Source organism: Hemicordylus capensis, chromosome 6 (assembly GCF_027244095.1).
Source record: "Hemicordylus capensis ecotype Gifberg chromosome 6, rHemCap1.1.pri, whole genome shotgun sequence".
NCBI classification, from domain to species: Eukaryota; Metazoa; Chordata; class Lepidosauria; order Squamata; family Cordylidae; genus Hemicordylus; species Hemicordylus capensis.
The window spans coordinates 115722869-115732615 of record NC_069662.1 but is presented as its reverse complement, the minus strand read 5'-3'; the positions used below and the strand labels follow the sequence as shown (position 1 = coordinate 115732615).

At 43.0% G+C, this 9747-nt stretch overlaps 1 protein-coding gene across 6 annotated transcripts in view; it reads left to right on the top strand.

Annotated features, from left to right (window-relative positions):
• Nucleotides 1-1275: 1275 nt before the first annotated feature.
• The window catches only part of CREB5 (cAMP responsive element binding protein 5), a 358942-nt gene continuing 350470 nt past the window's right edge, over nt 1276-9747 (top strand). For 5 of the 6 annotated variants that reach the window (XM_053262691.1, XM_053262689.1, XM_053262694.1 and 2 more), the window contains exon 1: nt 1341-1387. The gene's annotated coding sequence lies outside the window, so the exon portion shown is untranslated. Of the gene's footprint in view, nt 1388-9747 lie in introns of all 6 variants that reach the window. The other variant, XM_053262690.1, reaches the window with a different exon arrangement.

Genomic DNA, 9747 nt, shown 5'->3' with positions numbered 1-9747 from the left:
ATGGCAAAGTCTGCAGTTTGCAACAGTCTTAAGTGCTCAAGATGTTATGCAGACTTTCAATGCAATCCTAAGCATGTTTACTGAGAAGTAAGTCTCACTGATTTCAATGGTACATACATGCGTACTTAAGCAACTTTATACTGCAATCCCCCACACTCTTGCCTGGGACAAAAGCACCACTTAACACAATAGGACTTTCCTATTTTCCTGAGTTAAAAAACGGTTCACAGGACTGCCCTGTTAATAGGTTAGATCACACTGGGCGCTAAATAAATTTCACATTGCACCATCATAGCTGTCCCCTCCCCTTAAAAATACAAACATCAGCAGTTACTGGACGCTGGAGAAGAGGGCTACTTTGGATTTTTCAAATGGGACAAATTCCTGCAATTCTTGTGAGGTGGTAACAATGCTTTAATTTAATTTAATTTAATTTCATATTTGAAATTTCTGAGGCAGCCTTTCTAGAAGTAGCACCACTTCAGATGAGAACCCCATTCCAAAAGCAGGCATTTAGAGATGTGCCCTGCTACTAGGAAAGGCACTCTGTGCACGGTCAGAGGTTCCAGGGGTATAGCTATAATTGAGCAAGGGTTGGGGGAGACAAATGTCCCTGGGGCCCTGGGGGGGGCTCAGCAGGTGGGTGACAGCTTGCTCTTTGCTCTCCCCCTCACACTTTATGAAAAATGGGGGGGGGGGCAAGAGCTCACCTCCACTTGTGCCAGGGCTCACTCCAGCCTTGCTACATCCCCGAGAGGCTCCCTGCTTCCTTACTGCTTCATATGTTCCAGGGCTGGCTGACCTCTAGGATTGGATAGTTCTGTGGACAGAACAGGGGCTCAAGTGAACTCCTGGGTAAGCCAAAGGCGAACGTGTGAACCAGCCTAGTCATATGGAGACGCTTCGCTGTACTCTCCGGCAAGTTGCAACTGAATCGGGACGCCCGCCTAGCTCCCTTGGACTGATCCAGCCCCCACTTTCCGGAGGGGCTGCCCCTCCTTCAGTCCCTTTCCAGCTTCCTTCCCCAAATCCATCAAGCAGGAGATTTTTTCCAAGCTGACTCACAGAACGGATGGCAGCGTCCTGTCATTCCCAGCGCGGCAAGCTGTTGCTTGTGCAGCTTCTACTTGACACGCTCCTCCTCCCTGCGCTGTGGATGGCTGGAGGGGAGGCGGGCGGGGGCGGAGCTTCCCGAGCCCCGGCCCCGCCCCTCGCTCGGCTCTTTCTCTTGAGCAGGGACCGCAATGATTTAGAAGTTCAGGAATCCCACGTGACGTCACGGAGGGTGATGTAATGCTTCTCTAAATAGAACGTATTGTAACCTTCTCTCAGTCCAACGTGGTTCCTTCACCCAGGCTGCTGTCCCTTCCCTTCTTACACTTGTTGGGTAAGTCCCTAAAAATACTGAACTGCCTTTTTCAAATTCAACTTTGTATTTTAAAACTCGGCTCTCCGGAGCGCTTCAGAAAAGTTCTGCTTTGCAGAGGATTCTGGCGTTTTCTTCTCCTTCTTCTTGTTTCTTGCCTTACGCGTGTATGAAATTAACACCGCGACAAGAGGGCAAAAGCAACCCCGAAGTGGGCAAGGAGAAGGGAGAAAGACCGAGTGAGATCGCAAAAGGGTTGTAAAAACAGCGTTTTCTTTCTTTCTGCTGTGTTTTGCTGTTCTGTCTGGGATGTTCCCCGGATCCTTACAAGTTGATGATTTGGTGTGTTTTTTTGGTTGTTGTTTTTTTCTGGTGACTTTCACTTGGAGAATGGAAGCTCTTTCAGTTCAGCAATTGCGGCTGGCTTGAAAGTGTGAAAGCCGAACGGGGAAGGTGTAGCGCTGGGATGTTGGCCAGTGCGGCGTGCGCGTCGTAGTTCCTTGCCCCGTGCGGTGACAAGCTGTTGTTGTGAGCACTTTCGAGTCGGGAGGGGGGAATGCAGTCCCTGGCGGCGAGTCGGGGAGGGGGGAGTTAAAACGGGGAACTTCGATCATTCATTAAGTAAGGTTCGAGAAACTCCGACAGCGGCACCTTTGCCTGAAACGCGCGAGAAAGTGCGTGAAAGTTTGGCAGCTCTCTGCGTGAGCATTCAGAAGGCAGCGGCTGTCTGGAACGTGCTGCTGTCAGGGCTCTGTGCGTCTCTCCTCGACTCCTTGAGGCTCGACCTGTGGTTGGAGTCTCCCCCACAAAAATACTTGGGGGATTTCTCAGACCCGGGCAAGCTCTGCCGCCCAACTGCCTTCCATTTGTAGGCGGCAGGCTATGGCCACTCAGAGACTGGAAACCGCGCACTCTGTGTACGCTCAGATACACTTCGTCCTTAGAGATCACCACACAGGTTTCCTGGTGTATGCAAGCCAGAGCTGGAATTTGAAAAGTGTGTGTGTGCAGTCCCGGGACCTGTTCTCTTCCCCTCTCACCCCAGTAAAACGCTGAGGTAGGACTCCAGCTATCCCTGCTTGAGCGCAGCGGTAAATCTAGCTGCCAAGTGGCCACTTTGATGCTGGAGCCTTTCCTGGGGAAGATCGGCGAGAGATGGCTAGAAAGACACTGGCCTCCCCCCCACCCCGCCTTAGCTCAGCGGGCGCCCCATTTTTCTCGCCGCTGTAATGACAGCGCTGAGCGCGCGCTCTTTCTGTCTCTGGGGGCTGCCTTGTCCCGTGTCGCCCTCTTCAGCTCTCCAGCGCGCAAACTTTGGGACGATGCTCGGGGAGAGCCCGAGTGAAAAGCGCGATCGGGAGAAGTTTTCTCGCCCGTAGATCTGCTTGAGCAACTCGACCAATCGCCTCTCCACTCCCGCCCCCCCCCGCCCCAACACCATCCCATCTTGCCTCCGCATGGTCCCCTGTTGTGTTAAAAGCGCAGCGTTCTCTGTGTGTATATATTTGGTTGTTAGGTGGTTGCATCGCTATGTTGACCCCCTCCCGTGTCGCCCCCGCCCTATCTGACATATCTCTGGGAGTCAGAGCCTGGATCTGGGGCCATTACGTCATTCTGCAGCCTAGTAAGTGTGTGATTAAGAGCCTCCGATATCGGGGGCCGTTTGGAGCCGGCGGTGGTGGGGCGGGCTGGGTGGGTTAGAAATGCTGACCAAGCATTGCTACCTGGTTTCAATCTACACCTCCTAGCCCCTCCCCCGTTTTCTTGCTTTACCCCATCGGTAGGATTTTTCTCTTACAGATCCAAGTTTCGCCCTCTGTCTTTCCCTGCTAAGTCAGGACCAGGACTAGAAGAGTGGAAGGGGGAATACCTGCTAAACTTTGTCTTCTGCATGCTGTATGCCCAGCCACACTAAGCTGATGATCATCAGGTTCCAGAGTACTTAATACAACTTTGCCGCAGCAAGATCTCTCTCTCCCATCCCCCGGCCTTTAACTAGTACGTAAGTGACTCGTGTGCCCCTGTAACATTTCCACGCTCAATGATGAGAGACCTTTCTTGCTTCAATTCCGTCTGATATAATTTGAGTTTGGAAGAAGGCAAAGGGTAATGGGATGTTTCTCTTCCTACGGTCGTCCTGGTCATGAAACTCTTCAGAGAACGAAGTTTGTCATGGGGTATCCCAGTCGTAAGTTCTGTCATTCTTGGGAATGCCATATTGATCTCTCTAGGATTTGATTAGGAATCAACGGTGTTTCCAGTGGCAGCTTCACCACTGAGTCCTAAATACATTTTGCCACCACCTGAGTGAGAGCTGTTTGTGTAAGATATAACAACTCTGCTCTGGTGTGTCAACCCCCACACTCAAGAAAACTTTTTTGTAAGAAACTCATAAAGAGGCATTCTAGAAACTAGGCTGACTGGCTATTTCAGTGTTGTGTGTGTGTGTGTGATTGTAAAATCCAGATTGTGTTCCAAAGGCCAACACAACTAAATCAGAGGTGGCTATAGCATGACATGAGTGTGTGGAGAACTTGCCTCTGTTACTTTCATGCCTCAGATGAAATTGCAGCAAGAACGTTTAAACAAACAAACAAAAAAAATCCAATCTCAGGAAAAGGGGAAATGTGAACTCCTTCTTTGGGATTTCTTATCCCTGTGCAAGTTGCAAAGCCCCACAGAAAAGTGTGATTAATGATCAGCAATAAGTGATTAGTGGTTTTATTCAAACTGTTACCTCTGACCAGAAGCACACATCAGAGGATTAAGAGGTTCTTTTTAGATAAATGCTCATTAGTGGAAGGGGGAAATCAAAGATAATGGGCAGGCACACAGAGACAACTTTCTAGGAAAAGCATTCCTGTCTTTCGAATAATACGCTCTGTTCAGAGAAAGGCACTTTAATTTAAAAGTTGCTTTTATCTTGTAAATCAAAGTTCGATGTAGAAGTCCACTGGGCTATTATAACCTAGATTTTCCCATATCCACAGGGCATAGATTATCCCGGTTGTGATATTTCTTTTTCATTTAAGGAAACAATTGGCATCTTGAAAGGAGACTAAAGATCCCTAAGTGTTAACGTTAAAGTATCTTAAGGTATCCACTCTGATTGTAGCAGAGAAGCCTGCTGTCAGTTAACTAGATGGCGCAGTACCATTCTGGAGATATAGAGATCTGGATGTGAATGAACTCAGCATGTAGCAGCTTGCTAGATGTCCTTCAGTGCTTACAACAAAGTTGATTCTGTCCTGGTCTTGAGCTAGACAGTCTATACATTTTATTTTGGTCACATTTTCCATGTCACTTAAGTGAGTTAAAGGCTACTGGAAAAATCAGCCTCACCGCTTAAAGAAACAGAGGTGATTGTGACCATCTAGGCACTTGATTAAAATACTAAAATATAGGATCTGCTCTAAACTAGCTTATTAAGCAGTTAAATTTATATAGTCTACTATTAAACAAATCTTAGATTCTCCATTGGCTTTGACGACTGTAAAACAAATAAAGAAAAAAGTATGATCATTAGGAAAAACAAGTTAAATTGCTGGTTGAATGCAAAAACATATCCTTGATATTTGTATTTTTTTAAAAACCCTAACACATTCTGTGGCTTATCTGCTTTTTTCTGTACTAGCTTCCATACATGGATTGCATTGTAAGGTTCCTGTGAGTTTGGTGCCATACTTCTATTTATAGAAGTAAATAGGCATGTAGATCCCTAGGTCACATTTTCACTCAAATAAGAACTCAAGTTGACTACATTGGGTGGAGGGGAGGAGGAGGAAATTTTCTACCTTGCAATGCAAATAACTTACGCTTTGTAGTCCGCCTGAGTTTCCTTCAAAAAGATAACTTAGTGCAAGTTCATGTATCTTTACTTTTTTACTGTGAGTTGAGAGAAAGATGAACGCATAATATATGTCTTATGTTATTTAGGATTGCAATAAAGATGTTCTGGAAATGAAAAAATTGTATACGTGAAATGATCTGTGAGTAGAAAACTAAATCAACAGAGCCAAAGCTGGTGATGCCCATTTTGTAACTTAACTTCCAAAGTGTGTGGGGGGATGATAACAAGGGATTATTTTTTTTAAAGTCAGAGTTAAAATATCAAGAAGAGTAAAGTACAGTGGGTTGTCAATTTTTTTACTCTTGAGAAGTCACTGTATATGTGTATTTATACACTCTGTGTTGTCTAGGAGCTGAATGGCATTGGTCTATGTGGAACTTGTAATCATTATTCCTATTCAGACATTATATTGTATGAGTGCACAGATGTCTGTACACTCATACATGTTTTTGTGTGAATGACTGTACTGGCATTTATTTTAAAATAAATATGCCCTTCAAATGCATATGACAGATCGGAAGTGTGGTGCTGTATCTGTGTTCAACATAACATTGTGTAGTTTTTATGGTTTTATATTGTTGAATGTTTTGTAAACCACCTTGAGATTATTTTAATGAAAGGCAGTCTAGAAATTTAAAAATAAATAAGATATGAATAACTGTACCTGTGTATCTGTTTGTATCTGTGCACACTTTACACTTGTTATGCAAGTGTTGAACATAACTTGTAAATAGGACTCATCTCTATTGACTGCTGTCTCCTGTTCATACCATTCAAAATAAGCTTCTTTGGTAATGTGCATTTGGTCGACATTACAAAATTCTAACATGCTGGAAGGTAGTATCATGGAAACAATGTGCAACTCATGTGTAATGGTCATACATGTGTGTATTGTGCTGTTAAATACATGTGGGTGGGATCATCACATGTTAACACATAGGTTTCCCAAAGAGATGTGTTTTAATGTGTAATAATTTTGCATTGTTTGGATCTGCTTTCAGCATTTGTTTACTCATGGTCACTTCACTTGTTTGCTGAGTATACCTCCAAAATATTTAATGTATTCTGGAAGCCAGGATTGAGTGCAGCATCCCACCACGTTTTAAGTCCTATGGCAAATGTGCAGTTGCCACAACATAATGTGTGAAGCAGCCTGGAGTTTAAAAGTATAAATTGAGTTGGAGTGTAGTACAATTTAACAAAGTGTGTGTGTGGGGGTGGGGGGAAGAGACAAATGTCCCTGGGCCTCTGTGGAAGTGGGAGCCCCCCAGCTGAATGACAGCTTGCTCTTTTTTTCTCCCCACCTTGACACTCCCCACCACTTGGGGAGTGTCAAGGGCCTACTTCCACTTTCCGAAGGGACCCCTCCAACCTTGCTACCCCCCTGAATTGACTTAAGATTGTTCAAGAAATTTATCTTACCATAATATTTATGGTCCAGTTTGGTTTAAGTAAGCATAAAGCAATCCAGTCTTCACCTCTCAAAACTAAACCAGTAAAATCAAATCAAACCTCCCTGCTTAATGTATAATGTACTTCCCACAATACAGAATTAGTGTGCCTATCATTAAGAGGCCTCTTGCAATACATTGCCATCATGTTATGGGCTGATTAGACTGTTTCCCCTTCCTTACAATAAAATTTAAAAAACACTTTCAAATTCTTCAACCTCCTGGTATTTTGTTAGCCACCTGAAGGATTTCATGTAGGCCTTAAACTTTAAAAAAACTGCACTTGGAGCAAGCTGACTTCAAGTTAAAGTCTAGTTTAGAATTCATATGAAATGTTGTACTACTGACTGTTTCCTTGATGGAAGATCAAATGTGTCGTGAGCTTTATATTTTGAAGTTCAATTACAGTTTCTATGCCTTGACCGAATGGTTTAATTCACGACTATATTGTTCATAATTCATAATGAGGCTGTTTGATTCTAATCGTTTGTTAACCGTCTTTCCATCTTTCAAGTCACTGCATCTTAGCAGGAAAAAAGTTTTTTTTGAGACCGATGCAACCAGAAATCTACAGCCTGTTGAATGTTTCCATCTAGGTCTTCCATGATGCTATGCTGACTTGCATTTAAGGTTTGCACTGTGTTTCTCACATTTATTTATATTTATTTATTGTATTTCTATACCGCCTGATATAGACATCTCTAGACAGTGTACAAAGTTAAAAGTTAACAAATACAAACGGTATATAAAGTTAAAATTCACACAAAATAAAAACAATCTCAGTAGATAAAAACACATTAAAAATTTAAACATGAAGTGTTTTTCTAAAATCACCAATATATCAACTAGTTTTTAGTGAACATATTTTATTATGTATTTATTTAGCCCAGATCTGCTTACAGTCTTTTTTGAGAAGTTAGTACCCTGTCCTGAAGGCTCTCATGCTCTAAAAAGCAAAACAAAAAACTCAGTCCCAAGTGTGATGGTTGGTGATGAGCATTTAAAATATGATCACCATTCACATGCTTACTGATCCAGTATGTATTGTTATCCAGTGTCGTTAGCTGAGTGACAATCTTCCACATGCAGATTTGAGAGCATGGAACTTGTTCCCTAGTTCATGTGTGGAACACTACAGTTCTTGACCCCAATCCTGCACAGTTAGGTTGCTCAAATGTCACATAGTGAATGCAGTAGTGTGCAGGACTGTAGCACTGGTCTTCCAAATGTAGAGCATTACAGATTCTACCATAGTTTCCAAAGGATGCAGTTTAAGGACCGTGCATAGTCCTTAATTATGCAATAAGTATAGTCGCTTATTGCCGCTTCACAGCATACTTCCTGCACATCTTAAAAATGAATAATCAAAACTCCCCCACACACTTTCTGGTAGTTGTTTCCTTCTGAGAAAGCTTAATCATTATTTTCTGACTCAGTTTTTGTGAGACACACACTCACACAACCATGTTAGGAACCATATCTTTAGGGCACTACGTGTTTCTCTGAACCACTGTATTAAATCGTAGAATCAGATGCCAAACACACATTCATAACTCTTAGTGCTTGTACCCTGGCATGTCAGTCTTTCTTGAAAATAGATCTGGTTGACTGAAGCATAATTTGTTTCCATTGAAATATGCCTAGGATTGCTGACTTAAACATCAATCCTGAAAATGTTTACACTGATTTGAATAGAACTGACTTCCTTCAGATTATGTGTTTAGGATTAGGGTGCTAGAGTGCACTATTTTTCTGAGTACAAAGCTGGGAGAATCAGTCATTAAATCCTTAAAAGGTTACTTCGGTCTAATTTGAGTATTGGCTGTATTAAAATAAAAAATGGTTGATCCTGGAACTCATGCTTAATTATTCTCAGACAAATTGCATTGCCTCACACACAAGGTGTAGTTTGAAACAGACAAATTTGTTATGCTGATAATAGTGATGAAACACACCTGGCTGATGTAGATGTACCGTATGATGTTGCTACACCTTTGCTGCTGTTTTGCAGTTGTTCATATACTGCATATTTATCTATTTTATGTTCTCTGTGACTGATGGGATAAATCTGTAAATTTAATTTGATATCCCCATCATCCATGTTCTTAATAACTGCTTAATTGGAGTGTAATGTAAAGGAACACTAGTATGTTGAGATATTTTCATATCTGATCCAGAAGCATACAAGAAAAGCATATATGGTGTTCTCAGTGAAGTTTATTTTATTCTGTCTATATATCAGTCATATATTCAAGGCAGCACACAGCAACTAAAATAACATAAATACAATAAACAATACAACTCATAAAAACACTACACAGTTTTAACCCTGAACAACTAAAATAGCAGCATAAAAACATGTTGTATAAAACAAATTGAGCAGCAGTGACAATCTGGATCCAGACTAAGACAAAGATTTTATTATTATTATTATTATTATTATTATTTATTTTACATTTATATCCCGCTCTTCCTCCAAGGAGCCCAGAGCGGTGTACTACATACTTGAGTTTCTCTTTCACAACAACCCTGTGAAGTAGGTTAGGCTGAGAGAGAAGTGACTGGCCCAGAGTCACCCAGCTAGTTTCATAGCTGAATGGGGATTTGAACTCGGGTCTCCCTGGTCCTAGTCCGGCACTCTAACCACTAATCTCTTTTGAAATACATACATCTTCACTGCCCTTCTGAAACAGTGATGGGGTCGAATGTACCTCTTTTGGGTTGGCTATTCCAGATCTTGGGCACCAGAGGTGAAAATCCTTCACCTCTCACCTGTACTTCTGATATCAGGGGGACTCGAAGGAAGGTGTCCAATGCAGAGCAGAGCTCATGGGCAGATTCATATGGAGGAAGGCAATTCTTATTAAGATCCAACCAGGCGCAGAGTGGGACCACCGGTGGCCTGTGTGCGGCCGTGACCCTGCCCCCCACGTCAGACGGGCGGGGGGGCGTGGTCTGGCTCCTGAATGGAGCCTTGAGGTATATGAATGCTTTACATTTGAACGAACGCAGTGCCAGCCTTAGTTTAGCTCCTGAAGGGGCCGCATGGCCCCTGCTCGGGAGCTAAACTAGCAGCCCCG